This window comes from Malaya genurostris, chromosome 3 (assembly GCF_030247185.1).
Source record: "Malaya genurostris strain Urasoe2022 chromosome 3, Malgen_1.1, whole genome shotgun sequence".
Taxonomy (NCBI): Eukaryota; Metazoa; Arthropoda; class Insecta; order Diptera; family Culicidae; genus Malaya; species Malaya genurostris.
In genome coordinates, this window is record NC_080572.1 from 58300623 (window position 1) to 58319267 (window position 18645).

The following is an 18645-nucleotide window of genomic DNA, read 5'->3' on the forward strand; positions in this document are numbered from 1 at the left end:
ACCTTACCTAACAGCTATAGGCCTGGGGTGTCCTTTGCTGTATCAAGCATACGTCTCCACATAACTCGGTCCATGGCTGCTCGTCGCCAGCCTCTCAAGGCACGGATGCTTCTGAGATCACCCTCCACTTGATCGATCCACCTTGCTCGCTGCGCTCCTCTTCTTCTTGTACCAGTCGGATTAGATTCAAGAACCATTTTCACTGGGCTGTCGTCCGACATCCTTATGACATGCCCAGCCCATCGTAGACGTCCGATTTTAGCTGTCCGTACGATGGGCGGTTCTCCTAGCAGCTGTTGCAATTCGTGATTCATACGCCGTCTCCACGTTCCGTCTTCCATCTGCACTCCGCCACAGATGGTCCTCAGTACCTTTCTTTCGAAAACACTGAGGGCGCGTTGGTCCTCTGCCAACATAGTCCAGGTCTCGTGGCCATAGAGAACAACCGGTCTAATAAGCGTTTTGTAGATGGTCAATTTCGTGCGGTGGCGTACTTTTCTCGATCGGAGGGTTTTTCTGAGTCCAAAGTACGCACGATTCCCTGCCAAAATACGTCTCTGAATTTCTCTGCTGGTGTCATTATCGGCGGTCATCAGTGAGTCCAAATACACGAACTCGTCAACCACCTCGATATCGTCACCGTCTATCAATATTCGTGGTGGGAGGCGTAGTGTTTCTTCTCTGGAGCCTCTTCCTCTCATGTATTTTGTTTTCGACGCATTTATGGCTAGTCCGATACGCCTAGCTTCAGCTTTCAGTCCGATGTAGGTTTCCGTCATCTTCTCAAGGTTACGTGTCACAATATCAATATTTTTTGTCATACAATTTTCAAATTGGATAATTTTGTATCAATACCAGAATTAGTGTCGGAAGGTAAAATGATACATTTTTAACTAATTAGAATGAAATGGAAAATCTAAATACAACTCTTGGTAAAGTATGTAAAGCATGAGTTCTGAAATTTTAGGAGAATTTTTTTGCTGCCGCCACTGTTCGATTCTGAATGAATATCGAATAATGATGTTAGAAGGAATTGGTTTTTATTTATTTTTAACTATAAGCCAATTACCTTTTTGAAAGAGCACAGGGATGTTTTTTTTTAAAATAAATTTTGAAAAAAATGATTTTCCAGAAAGCCTTAGTCCTAAAAATCAGTTGAATAATTAATAGTCTTGAGAAAGTTCCTAAAAGCAAAGCCTTGGTATAGCATTCCTGTTGTGGAATTTGACTTTCGTTTTAATAAACATTCACCCCGACTCTGCAATCCGACGGATTTGTAATACGAACGAATCTATACTTTCGTTCGAGTTCGAATTTTGCATTCTATATTCCGTTTGACTTGTATGATTCGATCGACTCTCGTTCGGGAACACTTGAAATTTCGAACACTAACCGTCAAAGCGGTCAACGCTACTTACACGTTATATATTATTTAAATTATCGATTTCTTAGTAAACGAAACCGACGAACTTGTATAATCAAATTAGAACGATTATAAACCGAACAGAAGTAATACGTACGCAAGTCGATCGAGTAATGTTCGTAAATTGAACAACTCAAACGAATGATATTCCAGTTCATACCCAACTCGAACGGAATGTAGAATGGAAACTGCACATTCGATCGGAATATTTCGAATCGATCGACGTACAGAATAGGGGTGATTGCAACTGCTTCATGGCGTACAAAACCGCTGCAGTTCCTCCTATACTGCTCTCGAACCGTTTGTTTGAAGCTAGTTTCGAACCTAGTTTCAACGTTGTTGAACTGAAAATCGAGTCAGTTTCGAACCCGGTTTTTTATATCAGGTTTGCTCAAACCCCCGTTGCTAAGTGCGAACCTAACACAGTTTCGCGAAAAGCGTTTGTTTGATGAAACTACCCTGGGTCAGTTTCAGTTTTCTCAAGCGAAAACGACATAAGAATTCGTCTAGGTCGGAGCTCGAACAAACGAACACTGGCTTGTGAGACCGCTGCCTATGCATTGTATCGTCAACCCGGCACGAAGAAGAAAGGTCCAAGGACTGTTCAACGCCGACTAATACTTTGTGATCTTGAAATGTCTCTACTTAAGACATCCTAGATTAGGCGGAAACCGTACACGTCGTTAGTATTCAACGCAGCCTTTAAGCTAAGAACGATCGGTTTCAGCTCGGTTCATTCCGATCCCGCAGAATTTGCAATGACTCGCATGCTAAATGTGTGGCTTCGTTCGAGACGCACATCATGCGCAACTGACAAACAGTCACAATCAATTTAAAACTCCATGCATACTCGATGGTGTAAAAGAAGTGTGAAAGTGTATTCACGCGGCCGACGGAAATGTTCATGCATTCAAAAAACTGATGATGACGACGACGACGACGACGAGCACGATAATATTGGCTTCGCGTTCACAGGCGGGATGTCATGCTGTGACATATTCCCTCTGCCTGTTCCGCTTTCCGACCGGGTTGCGTCCGCGTTAGGGATTCCTGACTGGCCCTCTCTGGTCTTCTTCGACTGTGGCGACGGCTCACACTCCGAAGTATGCGCAGTTTTTCAGTACTCAACCAATCGTGTTTGCGTTAGGACGTTCGTGGCTGGCGGCGTGCGATTATTTTAAATCATTCGATTATTTTTAAGGTTGGTGGCGTCTGGCGGATTGTTTTGTTTTAAAAAAAACCACCATCGGAGAAGAAATGTGACTCGACCGCGCATGATTAACGGTGTCCTACTCGTTATGTTTTGGCGGTGATTCGCATACTAGAGCTATTTTCTCCGACACTTACTTTACAAAGCATTGCGCCGCCGCCCGGTTCGCGGAGAAGTCGTGTGAGTTTACTTCGGTGGTGTTTATTTCCATTAAGTGTACATCAGCACATTGCTGTTGTTTTTGTGGTTATTTTCTGTTTTGTTAGTTGTGACATGCACCATCCTGGAGAAATATTGCTGGCAGAGGTTCTGATCAGAACACGAAACACTGACTAGGTTAAAACACAATTAACTTTTATCATAACTAGTACCGAGTGTGTGGCTAGTGCGATGATAAACTATGCAATGTTGTTTTGAGTCATTGCTAGATGCCCATTCATTCTATTAATATGGAACTATTAGTCATATATAAGCTCTATTAAATATAATCGTGTGTGTTCTTTTACCATATCTTTATCTACGATTTGATAAAAAAAACCTTTAAGTTGAAGGTGCTTAAAACACGTATATCGAAATTGTCAATACTTAGTGTGAACAATGCTAACCTTGCATTCTATTATTTGCTAAATACATTCATTTATTAAAAACAAAACTAAGCATACATTGCAAGTATAAGTAACATAATTCCTTTAAGAAAGAAAGGTGAGAGCGATATGATATACTTACTCTAAGAGATTTTTACCTGAGAATTAGTTCAATATTGCCATTGTTAATGAATGTACAATGTTGAAATCAGTGCACATAACTTAAGGCTAAAATCACCGTTTTGAATACAATTTTTTAAAAACAATTTCTATTGTTTAAAGAAGCCATGGTAAATTTAAAAATGTAGTTATTCAACATTAATTCAAATAGCAGTGTATTTGCAATAATTCAGAGATTACTGTGAATTCAAAACCGAAATTCATTGAATAACTGATATTGATAGAAGATGAATAGCCGCATTGCGTTTATTTGTTTCTTACGAATTTTATGCGTGATATCGAATTTTTCGATTTGTTTTACGTTACGTCTTCGACTCGTCAATGAATTGAGAGTTTATTGTCAATGCTAATTACACAGTTATGTATGTATGTATGTGTGTGTGAAGCCACCATCAGTTCAAGGCATTACCAGTGGATGCAGGTAGACTTACAGTAGATCCGAATTTGATTATCAGATAACTTTCATATTACTGCTGTTAAGAAGGCCAAAATGGGCTTTGAGGACCCGGCGCCTTCCAGCAATAACATCCGGCCATATAATAAAAGAATTCGCTGTACCAGCTTGAACCTGCCTGATGGTTTGTTTGTTAGAAGGGTGCGTCTTACTCATTTCAGACCTTCTGGGGAAAACACACAGCTTTCCCCTGTGAATCGGGTTGACATTTCACTCCTTCATCCAGTCATTCACTTGTAAGATACCCTGATGCACTCCCATCCCTCTTCCCTTACAATGTACTTGAGCATAGTATTATGTAATGTAACATAATACACTTTAATATAATTTCCGGCAGTATAATACAATAAACACAATATAGTATAAAACGGTGCAAAATCGTATGGTACAGTGTATTATAGTCTACTATAATATTTTATGATGAATATAATAGTATCATAATGTTATGTGACATAATATAGTAAAATACACCATAATATATTATAAAATAGTTTTGTCACTATACGACACTGAATATAATAAAATATTATTATGCATAAAATATAAAAATGTAATACATCACAATGCAATATAATACACTTATAATTGTGTATTAAAAAAATGCATTACAATACTATATAAAACAATACCAAACATTGTACCATAATATAGTATAATATAGTACAATGTAATATAATATAATACCACAAAATATGACGTAATATAATATGATACAATTCAATAATATATGTGTAAAGTGAAATGTGTAGTATGGAAATGAAAATGTAGCTGATAATGATAAAGATTATAATAATGGTAACGATAGTAATAATAATAATAATAATAATACTTAAATACTACAAAATTATATAATATAACATAATATAGTATAATACATTTTAATTTAATATAATATAATACAATGTCATACAATATAATATATTATAAATCAATATATAAAATAACAGTTAATGTAGAGTGTCAGTTATGCTCTTCTATCTTCGCAATACTGCAGGAAGTAGAATATTTCTCTTCTAATAACAATAATAATATCCACATCTATAAAATATATATATATGCTATTATTATTGATGACGAATTAATAATAATAACAATAAATATAATAATGAAAATAATAATAAAAAACAACATAATATAGTACAATGAATTATATAATAAATAATAGAATGAATAAAATGATATGTTGCGATATGCTATGATATTATATTACTTCAATTTATATGTCATTTCTCATCCTCTCATTCTGCCATCAACGCATTCCATCGACCAATTGTCACCACAGATACACGTGTAGGCATGAAACAGGAACCAGTGAGGACCAAGCTCACCTTGTGACGACCTTGATATTTAGTTAAAATTTATTTTAAAAATGATAACTTATAAGGAAAACAAATTTATATTTTGCGCAGAGGTACGTAGTACTACTCATAATAAACCCTATAATACAATATAATAAAATAAAATATAACATAATATAATACCATATAATATGATATAATGCATTGCAGTATAATACCATACAACATAGTATATAATAACATACAATAGTGTAAGACGATAATATGTGAAAAAATATGCTATGATACAATATAACAGTTAATGTCGCAGTGTAAGTTACGCTCTACTAATAATAATAATAATAATAATAATAATAATAATAATAATAATAATAATAATAATAATAATAATAATAATAATAATAATAATAATAATAATAATAATAATAATAATAATAATAATAATAATAATAATAATAATAATAATAATAATAATAATAATAATAATAATAAAACATGATGTAATAAACAACAGAATTATATGTTGTAATATACTATGATAAACACTGCACTTTAGGATGGGCTTCAACCTACAAGCCATTTCGCACCCTCTCATTCTGCTACTAACGCAGAAGGCGATAGCACCCAGTCGACGCCGTTCTATTGACCAAATGTCATCATAGACGCTCGGGGAGGCATGAGATAGGGACTTGTGAGGACTTAGTTATCTCACCATTTGACGACCTTAAATGCTAATTACACAGTTCAACATAAACCGCTAAGTAATTTTAAGTCTGCATCGATTTTCGTAGCTTGTTAAATCTATGACGGATGATGCAAAGCAATATGAACAAATTTACTCTGCACAGTGTATGAACTTGATCTGAACCCGACACGTTCAAACAACCGCGCGCGCGATGTCGCTCGAAGATATCAAATATCTTTAGATCTTGAACTTGAATTATTATAATAACAAAATAATTATTATCGTAACAGCTATTTCGTAAGATACTATAATTGAGTAACAAGGAAGATTGTGTAAAAAAATGGAATTGATTCGTTCAGTAGACCTGGAGACCATAAATTTGAAAACAAGGTGTTTTTGCATTTGATCAGAATTCATCAAAACTTTCGAAAAATACAACTACGAAGAATTATTGTTTTATCGAAAATGGCGATACATGCCTGTATTTATTACATAAGAGCAGAAAAAAATTTCAATCGCTTTTAAAATGTGAACTTGATTTTGGTGTATGGTTGTCCCATATATCTGCTTATTGCACAAACAAAAATAAACAAAATGTTCAAATTCAGCAGCGACCAGTAACCAGTTGTCACTCGTTTAAGCATTGATGAGCCTAAGGCGAAGCGTGAAGAAAATCGAAATTTAATATGAGCTTATTGCACAAACCAAAAAAACCCCTAAATGTATCATATTTGACATGACCTTCAAAATTAAGTTCAGAATTCAATAATATTCCCAAATCCTAGATTGATGACTCCCGTTTAGGGCTGCTTGCAAAATACTGTAGTCATGCGTTATCATTTGCAAGGAAATCAGATGACGGAACAGATTCGCAAGATTAAAATCGTTCAAATATAACAAAACCTATTTTAATCCACCTAGTGGTGTAATGATGCCTTTCTCATGTACATATAATATAGTGGTATTCTGTTCAAATTTTTCTTCTCGATTTTTGGAAGAAACCAAGAGATTGTTTATGCATAACATACATAATAAAACAGTGCTTTGATTGCGTAAGTCATCCTTAAGAAAACGAAATGGGTTCACTATTATATGCCCTTCCGGACCGGAACCCGAGAACCGGTATAATCAAAGTCGGTTCGTACAGCCACCAACTAACATGACACAAACTCTGCAAGTACGCACTCTAACTTACGATTTAAATGTTTGTTGCATCCGAAAATATTTTAAGTGACGGTGTACAATATTGAACACACTTTAACCTATAATTCCGGAACCGGAAATCGGATCCGGATGAAATTCAGGAATTCCATATGGGACCGGAAGACCTTTCATTTGAATCTAAGTTTGTGAAAATCGGTCAAACCATCGCTGAGAAAAGTGAGTGAGCTCTATTTTGGTATATATGACCACTATTTCCGGTACTTCCGGAACCGGATACCGGGAGCCAGGATAGCCGGAATCGGTTTGTTTAGTTGCCTGTTCATAATGACTATCGATTTGGATAGTTTTGAGACCAGTTCAGAAATTTTTTTACGTTTTTTGTTTCGCCGGTTTAAGTGACGGTGTACAATATTGAACACACTTTACCCTATAATTCCGGAACCGGAAGTCGGATTCAGATGAAATTTAGGAATTCCGTATGGGACCACGAGACCTTTCATTTGAATCTAAGTTTGTCAAAATCGGTTGAGCCATCTCCGAGAAAACCTAGTGAGATTATTTCACACATACACACACACATACACACACACACATACACACACACAGACATTGCTCAGCTCGATGAACTGAGTCGAATGGTATATGACTCCGGGCCAATTTTTACTAGTCGGTTTTTCAAGTGATTGCATAACCATTCTATATGAGAAAGGCAAAAATATGTGCGGTATTAGATGGCTTCCCTGAGTAACTTCGGAACAGATATGGTTCAAGCCAATTATACAGGAACCACTGAACCTATGTCCAACGAGTCCAAGAGCAATGAAAATTGTAATGGAAAAAAAAAATAATGAGTTGTTTTGAAGGGAACCCTTTGAGACAATAATAAAATTTATACAAATTTGGAAAACGATCTCCTAGTTATTCTACATGTTGTCTATTTTGTTGCAAAATTTAGAAACTCATTCACGTTATTTATTTCTACTCTTCGGGATATTTATTATTGATTCCTGCATCAATAACAAGAAATTTTTAATTTTCGATTATATGATAAGATATTTAATTTCCATTGGGCCGGGACGACAACCGCCGGAACCGGAAGTCGGATCCAAGTAATATTCAGGAATTTTGTACTGAACCACAAGACCTTTCATTTGAATCTAAGTTTGTGAAAATTGGTTAAGCCATCTCCGAGAAAAGTTAGTGCAAAAAAACGTTACATATACACATACGCACTTACACACACATACATACACACTCACAGACATTTTGCGTACTCGACGAACTGAGTCGAATGGTATATGACACTCGGCCTTCTGGACCTCGGTTCAACAGTCGGTTTTCACAGTGATTGCATAACCTTTCTATATGAGAAAGGCAAAAAGAGGAATTAAACTATCCTGGAGATACGGGGAAATCACATGGTTCTTCAACCATCTGATTTCCCCGTATCTCCAGGATAGTTTAATGACAGAGAAGTTCTATGGATTGGGTCCTGTCCTTAGCGAATACTTTTTAGATAGTTTCTTTATCACTTTTTGCCTTTCTCATATAGAAAGGTTATGCAATCACTGTGAAAACCGATTTTTGAACCGAGGCCCGGAGGGCCGAGTGTCATATACCATTCGACTCAGTTCGTCGAGTACGCAAAATGTGTGTGTGTGTGTGTGTGTGTGTGTGTGTGTGTGTGTGTGTGTGTGTGTGTGTGTGTGTATCAAATAATCTCACTAGGTTTTCTCGGAGATGGCTAAACCGATTTTGACAAACTTAGATTTAAATGAAAGGTCTCGTGGTCCCATACGGAATTCCTGAATTTCATCTGGATCCGACTTCCGGTTCCGAAGTTATAGGGTAAAGTGTGTTCAATATTGTACACCGTCACTCAAAGCGGCGAAACAAAAAACGTAAAAAATTTCCTAAACTGGTCTCAAAACTACACAAATCGATAGTCATTATCAGTAGGCAACTAAACAAACCGATTCCGGCTATCCTGGTTCCCGGTATCCGGTTCCGGAAGTACCGGAAATAGTGGTCATATATACCAAAATGGATCTCACTCACTTTTCTCAGCAATGGTTCAACCGATTTCCACAAACTTAGATTCAAATGAAAGGTCTCGCGGTCCCATACGGAATTCCTGAATTTCATCCGGATCCGACTTCCGGTTCCGGAGTTATAGGGTAAAGTGTGTTCAATATTGTACACCGTCACTTAAACCGGCGAAACAAAAAACGTAAAAAATTTCCTAAACTGGTCTCAAAACTACACAAATCGATAGTCATTATCAGTAGGCAACTAAGAGAACCGATTTCGGCTATCCTGGTTCTCGCTATCCGGTTCCGGAAGTACAAATAGAGTACCACAATATTATATGTACATGAGAAAGGCATCATTACACCACTAGGTGGATTAAAACTGGTTTTCATATTTCAATCCACTTTTTCTTTTGTTAATGAACAGTCAAATTTATTATTTGCGATATAAGTTATTCTAAAAGTATTATCGTTCGTTGAGTTTGATACAGACCGCATTATTACTAGATGCATACACCTTAAACCAAATATTTACAAATACAACTTGGAATTAAATTGTCATTGTTACTAAGCAGTTCAACAGAAAGTGTTAAGTAGTCGCAAATTTCGGTAATCAGGACAATTTGGCTCAAGATGCGTGTTCCTCTGGTTGCTTGAAGAATGATCATTCTAACCATACCGGTTTTTCGTTTTCTATGAAAGTTTGCTTTTTTCTCGGTGTATTAATTAATTCTGTATAGAATTTTGAAATCGACCTAAGCGTAAATGACAGATTCATTTTATTCTCTTTCTCTTTTAATTGCTACGTCCTGCATATGTCGATAATTTGTTCAGTGCAGATTAAAATATGATAGTTTTAATTATTGTTTTCCGCAAATAGTTAGAGATATACTTCCTTCTCTTCATAATAAAAAAAGAAAGTAAACAAAGGGAATCTGTCATTTGCACTTAGGTTGTAATGGAAATTCTTCACAAAAATAATAATTCAACGATTTCAGTTAGTATTTGTATTGTATTTGTTTTACAATCGACGGAAATAAACCAATATTTCAAATTTTCCATGATCGACTTTTAGTCCAATGTATGTTTCCACTAGAGATGGTCGGGTATAGAAATTCTTATACCCGAACCCGACCCGTACCCGAGTGATCAGCAAAAAAAATTACCCGTACCCGACCCGTACCCGATTAAAAATTTAAAAAATTACCCGTACCCGACCCGTACCCGATCAATAATAAAAAAAATTACCCGTACCCGACCCGTACCCGATAAAAAATAGAAAATTTTACCCGTACCCGACCCGTACCCGATTAAAAATTACCTGTACCCGTACCCGACCCGAATGAGTAGTAAAAAGTTTACCAAAATTCAGGATGGAAAAAATAAAGTGTTTTAGATAGCGAGCTAGATAGAGCGTATCAGGCTCTAGTTTGTCAGTAAAATACATTAAAATGCTTGTTTACATTTAAACATATAAACAAAGACAAATAATAAAGACATGTATGTGCTTACAAATCTATATATATAAAAATGGATGTAAGTTTGTATGTTTGTAACGCGATAACTTCGGAACTACTGAACGGATTGCCACCAAACTTGGCACAGGTACTTCTTGTATTTCAGAGATGGTTTAGGGAGTATATTTATATGGGAGGGAGCGTAGCACGTGTCATTACCAAGGGGGGGTCATGAAAAAATTCATATAACTTGACAAGAGTCGATACGTTTTGAAGACCGTAGAAACATTTTGCATACCTTAGATATGACTATATGGGGGTGGATGTAGCAAGTGTCTTTAAATAGGGGGGTGTAGTGTTTAAAACGGCATAATTCCGAAACTACTGAACGGATTGCCACCAAACGTGGCACAGATACTTCTTGCTCTTCTGAGATGGTCATAAGGATATTTTAATGGGGGAGGGAGCGTATTAAGTGTTCTTAACAGGGGGAGGTCATGAAAAAAATTGACTAATTTGACGAGAATAGATACTTTTTTAAGACCATAGAAACATTTTGCATGTATTAGATATGATTATATGGGGGGTGGATGTAGTAAGTGCCTTTAAAAAGGGGGGTGTAATGTTTGTAATGACATAACTCTGGAATTACTGAACGGATTGCTATCAAACTTGGCACATGTACTTCTTGCTCTTCAGAGATGGTCATAAGCGTATTTTTATGGGGAGATGGAGCGTAGCAAGTGTCATAACAAAGGAGGGGTCATGAAAAAATTCATGTAACTTGATGAAAACCGATATTTTTTGAAGATCTTAGAAACATTTTGAATACCGTAGATATAATTTAATGAGGGATGGATGCAGCAAGTGCCTTTAAAAGAAGGGTGTAATGTTTGTAATGGCATAACTTCAAAACTATTTAACGGATTGCTATCAAACCTGGTACATGTACTTCTTGCTCTTCAGAGATGGTCATAAAAATATTTCCATGGGGGAAGGGAGCGTGGGAAGTGTCCTTAACAAAGGTGGTCATTAAAATATTATCTAATTTGACAAAAATCGGTACTTTTTGAAGACACTTTTGCACAACTTAGATAAGATTATAAGGATATTCTGTGGAGAGAGGCTGTAGTAAGTGCCTCTAAAAAAGGAGTGTAATGTTTGTAACGGCATAATTCCGGAACTATTGCACGAATTGCTATAAAATTTGGTACAGTTATTTCTTGCTCTTCAGAAATAGTCATAAAGGTATTATTATAGGGGAGGAAGCGTAGCAATTATCATTAACAGGAGGAGGCATGAAAAAAAATTCAAAAATTTGACAAGAATCGATAACTTTTGAAGATCATGCAAACATTTTCAATACCTTAGATATGATAGATATGGGGAGTGGATGTAGCAAGTGCATTTAAAAAGGGGGATGTAACGGCATAGCTCCGACACTACTTAACGGATTGCTATCACACTTGGCATAGGTGCTTTTTGCTCTTCAGAGATAGTTGTAAGGGTATTTTTAAGGGGGAGAGCGTAGCAACTATCCTTAACAGGGGTCATGAAAAAATTTATTTAATTTGACGAGAATCGATACTTTTTGAAGACCATAGATACTTTTTGCGCAACTTAGAGAATCGACATTTAGACTAGAAGGAGGGTTTTTGAAAATAAATTTTATTCTCCCATTTTTTATAAAACAAGAGAGTGGCAAGAATTTCAAGGTCGTATTTTTCTTTAAATAATTTTAAAAGTTCTGGTTCCATTTTGCGGGGAATTCAAAGAACTAAGGGAAAATAGTCTTTGTCTGTTTATGAACGTGAGTGTATTCAAGTCTCAGCATAACTACAAAACAACTAAACGAATCGCCATCAAGTTTGGCACATGTACCAAAGGTGGGAATCGATATTTTTTGAAAAGCATAGATACTTACTACACTACTCAGGGTAATCATGAAGGAGATCTGTAGTACGTTCACTGACAAATTTCTAGCAACTAAATGAGGTTTGTCGAGAAATGAAATTTATGATTATTGAGAGATCTGAGATGGGGCACTGATCATTCGCAATTTGAACATGAACGGAGTATTGTTCGATCGGGGTTCCGTCTAAGTTATGTTTCACTACAAGAGTATTTCACTAAGCAGGACAACTTCGAGAAGTTTTTTCGGTCTTCCCTTCACGAAAAATTTCCGAGCAACGCCGGGTAATTCAGCTAGTATTAAATAAAAATCTGGTCCGTTCCCGGTCTTCTGAAATGACCGCACTCACCGCTTGGTGGAGCGCGAGATTAATTGCATTGTTATCATTTCGACCAAAGTGTGCCATGAAATCTCAATATATACAAATGAGCTAACGTCATTCAGTAAAAACCATTCAAGCGAAGAGGTTGTGTTTCGATTGTACTGGCTCGTGAGTTAACGGCTGCTACCGAGACAATTCTAAGCTTCAGGTAGTTAAACTGCCCATAGCAAACGCAATATTCGGGGCGTTTCCCGACTGGAAAGCTAGCAACGAAGGCCATCCCGTTCATACGCACAGAGGTGTAGAGACACAGAGGTGCGAGAGCATAGAAGTGACGAGTCACAGAGGTGCCATCGCATAAAGGTGCGAAGACGAAGGGGTGCAAAGGCACAGAGGTGCTAAAGCAACCCAGTGCTGATCTACCAGGTACCAGAATTTGTACGCTGCGTAGGATCAAAAGAGACGGCATATATCGCGAGGTGCTACACTGCAAGCATCGCATTTGATCGCCACCAAGAGCAAAAGCACTGTACCTGGGGTCAGGTACAGCAAGTGCAGTGGTGTTCACAACGACGGCAGAGCAACTGAGATAGCAGTAAACGACAGAAGACTGCCAATTGGAAACAGCAAAAGACTGCCAATTGGAAATCGTTGGAAGAGCTTCACGTCGTTCTTCACGATAAAGGAACAGAGACATCAGCTACAAGGTAGATTTAATTTAATTTATTTTTTATTTCTTATATCTGAAATTTTACTAAACATAAGTTTTTATTTTGGTATTATTAATGTACAAAAAAAATTTAATGTAATGGATGATCTCATGGAAGATCATCCGAATCCGATTCCGGATACTAGTAAAAGTTTAAATACTCCGAGGGCTAAACATTATCCACAGGGTACCACTGGGCCATGGATAGTCTATCTTCGAAAAAAAGAAAAGATTTTAAACTTGATGCAAATTACAAAGGATTTGACATCACATTTCTCTGAAGTTAAAGAAATCTGTAAGGTTAATAGAGATAAAATTCGAGTTGTAGTTAACGACTTGAAACAGGCAAACGATATTGTAACCTGTAAATTATTTGCTATTGAATATCGAGTTTACATTCCATCGAAGGAGGTAGAAATTGACGGTGTTGTGACTGAAGCAAGTCTGACAGCAGATGATTTACTTAAAAATGGAGTTGGCCGTTTTAAAAACTCCATGCTTGAGGGAGTTAAGATACTCGAGTGCAAACAATTGTACTCAGCATCTATTGTCGATGGAAAAAAGTCTTATCGTCCCTCAGATTCGTTTCGCGTAACATTTGCCGGATCTGCATTGCCTAGCCATGTCTATATCGATAAAATTCGTCTTCCTGTTCGGCTTTTCGTACCGCATGTTATGAATTGCACGAACTGTAAAAAATTCGGACATACAGCTACTTACTGTAGTAATAAGTCCAAATGTATCAAATGTCAAGGGCCTCATAAGGATAATCTTTGCGATAAAGATGTTGAAAAATGTGTTTATTGTGGGGAAAGCCCTCATGATGATCTTTCAGTGTGCGCTGCATTTAAGCTGCGTAAAGACAAAATGAAGCTTTCTTTAAAAGCACGGTCTAAGCGCACATATGCAGAAATGCTCAAAACGGTCATACATGTCTCCCCTTTGGAAACCGAAAACGGTTTTTCAAATCTTGCGGAGCCAGAGGAATCTGACTCTGACGGAAATAGTGAAGATACCTCGTTTGTGACTCCTCAAGGGTCTGTTAAGAGGAGATTAACAAACCACAAAATACCAAAAAAGACACCTAAAATTATACCTTCAAAAAAAGATCCCCGTGTTAAAGCTAAAAAGCCAAATTTAAAACCAAAAACTGTGCCTCCTGGTTTGTCAAATTCACAAACCAATCCAGGAACTAGCTCAAGAAAAGACAATAATCCAGTGGGCTCCATTTCACATTCACCAACAGGATTACTGAAATTTTCGGAAATTGTAGAATGGATTTTCGCTGCATTCAATATTTCTGAACCTCTAAAGACCATCATAACAGCATTCCTTCCAATAGCTAGAACTTTTTTGAAACAGTTATCAGCTCAATGGCCAGCTCTTTCAGGTTTTGTATCATTTGATGGATAATTTATCATCCGCCGCAAATGATTCAATCACTGTCCTGCAGTGGAATTGTCGAAGCATCATGCCAAAACTTGATTCATTTAAAGTTTTGTTGCATAGTCAAAAATGTGATGTATTTGCTTTGTGCGAAACATGGCTTACATCAAACATAGCCTTAAATTTTAATGACTTTAACATTATACGTCTCGACAGAGACTCCCCGTATGGTGGAGTGCTTTTAGGAATTAAGAAATGTTATTCCTTTTATAGATTAAACATTCCTTCGACTTCTAGTATAGAAGTTGTTGCTTGTCAAATAAACATTAAAGGAAAGGACATTTGCATTGCTTCGGTATATATTCCTCCAAGAGCTCAAGTTGGACAACGACAGCTTAATGAAATTGTCGAAGCCCTTCCTGCTCCACGTTTGATTTTAGGAGATTTCAATTCGCACGGAATGATGTGGGGTTCCGTTTACAATGATAGCAGATCATCTCTAATATATAATATTTGCGACAATTTTAGCATGACGGTACTAAATATGGGTAGCATGACACGGATCCCAAGACCTCCTGCACGTCCAAGTGCATTAGATTTATCTCTTTGTTCGACTTCAATTCGACTAGATTGCACCTGGAAAGTATTTCCTGATTTACATGGTAGCGATCATTTACCAATCATCATCTCAATTAGCAGTAACAAAGGCATTGCTAATTCAGTTAATATTCCATATGATTTGACAAAAAATATTGACTGGATTAAATACCAAAGTAATATTTCAAGTGTCTTAACTTCAATGGAAGAGCTTCCCCCACTTGAAGAATATGACTTCCTCGTTTGTTCGATTCTGGAGGCCGCAGAACAAGCCCAAACCAAACGATTTCTTGGTCCATCGTCTAACAGAAGACCTCCAAATCCTTGGTGGGACAAAGAGTGCTCAGATGCTAAACACGCGAAACAAAATGCTTTCAAGACGTTTTTAAAACGAGGAGGAGGAACTCCTCAGAATTTTGAAAAATTCTTGGTTTTAGAAACCAAGTACAAGAACATACTTCGGGTTAAGAAATGCAGCTATTGGAGACATTTTGTGGAAGGTTTGTCAAGAGAAACCTCAATGAGCACTCTTTGGAATACGGCCAGACGAATGAGGAATCGTAACGTAGGAAATGAGAGTGAGGAGTACTCGAATCGATGGATATTTGATTTTGCGAGGAAAGTTTGTCCAGATTCCGTTCCTACGCATAGCATTGTTAGGGAGTCTTCTTCAAATGATGATTCCATTGATAGCCCCTTTTCAATGATGGAATTTTCCATAGCACTCATGTCTTGTAACAATAACGCTCCTGGATTGGACAGAATTAAATTCAACTTGGTGAAGAATCTGCCCGACCTCGCAAAAAGACGTTTGTTGGAATTGTTCAACAAGTTTCTTGAGCAAAATATTGTTCCACCTGACTGGAGACAAGTGAAAGTTATCGCCATTCAAAAGCCGGGGAAACCAGCTTCCAATCACAACTCATATAGACCCATTGCGATGTTGTCCTGCATCAGAAAATTGTTCGAAAAAATTATTCTACGACGTCTCGACACTTGGGTCGAGACGAACGGTTTGTTGTCAGATACTCAGTTTGGCTTCCGTAGAAATAAAGGGACGAATGATTGCCTTGCATTACTTTCGTCTGACATCCAAATTGCCTTCGCTCAAAAGCAACAAATGGCATCTGTATTTTTAGACATTAAAGGAGCATTTGATTCAGTTTCCATTGATGTTCTTTCAGACAAGCTCCACCAACATGGACTCCCAGCGGTTATAAATAATTATTTGCACAACCTTTTGTCAGAGAAGTGCATGTATTTTTCACATGGCGATTTGGCAACATTCAGAATTAGCTACATGGGTCTCCCGCAAGGCTCATGCCTCAGTCCGCTCCTCTATAATTTTTACGTGAATGACATTGACAGCTGTCTAGTAACCCCATGTACACTAAGACAATTGGCAGATGATGGCGTGGTTTCAGTTACTGGATCCAAAGCTATTGATCTGCAAAAACCATTGCAAGATACCTTAGATAAATTGTCCGTTTGGGCTGTTCATCTTGGTATCGAATTCTCTGCGGAGAAAACAGAGCTGGTCGTCTTTTCAAAAAAGCATGATCCCGCGCAACTTCAGCTTCATATGATGGGAAGAATAATCGAACAGGTTTTGACTTTCAAATACCTCGGGGTGTGGTTTGATTCCAAATGCACGTGGGGAGGACACATTAGGTATCTGATAACGAAATGCCAACAAAGAGTAAATTTTCTTCGAACAATAACAGGGTCTTGGTGGGGTGCTCATCCGCAAGATCTAATAAAATTGTATCAGACAACGATACTTTCAGTGATGGAATATGGATGCGTTTGTTTTCGTTCCGCTGCAAATTCTCATATTATCAAACTTGAGCGAATTCAGTACCGTTGTTTGCGAATTGCTTTAGGCTGCATGCATTCGACACATACAATGAGTCTTGAAGTTCTGGCGGGAGTTCTTCCATTAAAAGATCGATTTTGGGAGCTTTCATCACGCCTGCTAATAAGATGTGATGTGCTGAATCCCATGGTAATTAATAATTTCGAACGACTAGTCGAGCTTCGATCTCAAACAAAATTCATGACAGTATATTTTAACCATATGTCACAGGAAATCAACCCTTCAAGATATATTCCTATCCGTGTCAGCCTCCTAAATGTACCTGACTCAACTTTATTTTTCGACACATCCATGCAGCGCGAAGTGCGTGGAATCCCGGACCACCTACGCTCTATGGAAATCCCAAAAATATTTTCAAGTAAGTTCAGGCATATTAACTCTGAGAAAATGTTTTACACGGACGGATCGCGAATGGAAGAAGCGACAGGGTTTGGTATGTTCAACAATAATGTTTCGGCCTCATTCAAGCTTCAAGAACCTGCATCTGTTTATATAGCAGAGTTAGCAGCAGTTCATTATAGCTTGAATGTAATCGTCACATTATCTCCAAACCATTATTTCCTCTTCACAGATAGTCTGAGTGCAATTGAAGCCATTCGCTCAAACGCTGCTGGCAAAAATGAACCGTTTTTCTTGGGTAAAATAAAACAGTGTCTGAACGACATATTGAATAATAATTATCTAATCACAATAGTTTGGGTTCCGGCTCATTGCTCCATTCCAGGCAATGAAAGAGCCGATATTTTAGCCAAACGTGGTGCTATTGAGGGTGAAATTTATGAGAGACCGATTGCTTTCAACGAATTCTATAGCGCGTCTCGCCAAAGAACACTTGCCAGCTGGCAAGCTTCTTGGGATAAAGATGATCTGGGTCGGTGGATGCACTCAATTATTCCTAAAATATCGACAAAGGCATGGTTCAGGGGACTGGATGTGAGTAGAGATTTCATTCGTGTGATGTCCAGACTCATGTCCAATCACTACACGTTAGATGCACATCTCCTTCGAATTGGACTTTCCGAGACTAATCATTGTGCTTGCGGCGAAGGTTACCGCGATATTGACCATGTTGTTTGGACATGCGTGGAGTTTCGTGATGTCAGATCTCAACTAATAAATTCCTTGCGTACCCAAGGTAGACTATCCAATGTCCCAGTTCGCGACATTCTTGCTTGTCGTGACCTTCCATACATGAAACTTCTTTATCATTTCATTAAATCCATTGGAGTTCCAATTTAAATTTTATTTTATGTTAAACTGTTTTCTCTTCCATGAGTTCAACCAATAGCCAACTATAGGATATTGAATATAAGTGGTGAACTGATACAAACAATCCTGAAATAGTTATAAGATCATGT

The 18645-nt window shown here is 37.4% G+C and overlaps 1 protein-coding gene across 3 annotated transcripts in view; it reads left to right on the forward strand.

Annotated features, from left to right (window-relative positions):
• The first annotated feature begins 2556 nt into the window (after positions 1-2556).
• Positions 2557-18645, forward strand: part of LOC131433643 (reversion-inducing cysteine-rich protein with Kazal motifs) — a 62514-nt gene continuing 46425 nt past the window's right edge. The window contains exon 1 of one of the 3 annotated variants that reach the window (XM_058600132.1): positions 2557-2624. The gene's annotated coding sequence lies outside the window, so the exon portion shown is untranslated. Of the gene's footprint in view, positions 2970-18645 lie in introns of all 3 variants that reach the window. The other 2 variants (XM_058600130.1, XM_058600131.1) reach the window with 2 other exon arrangements.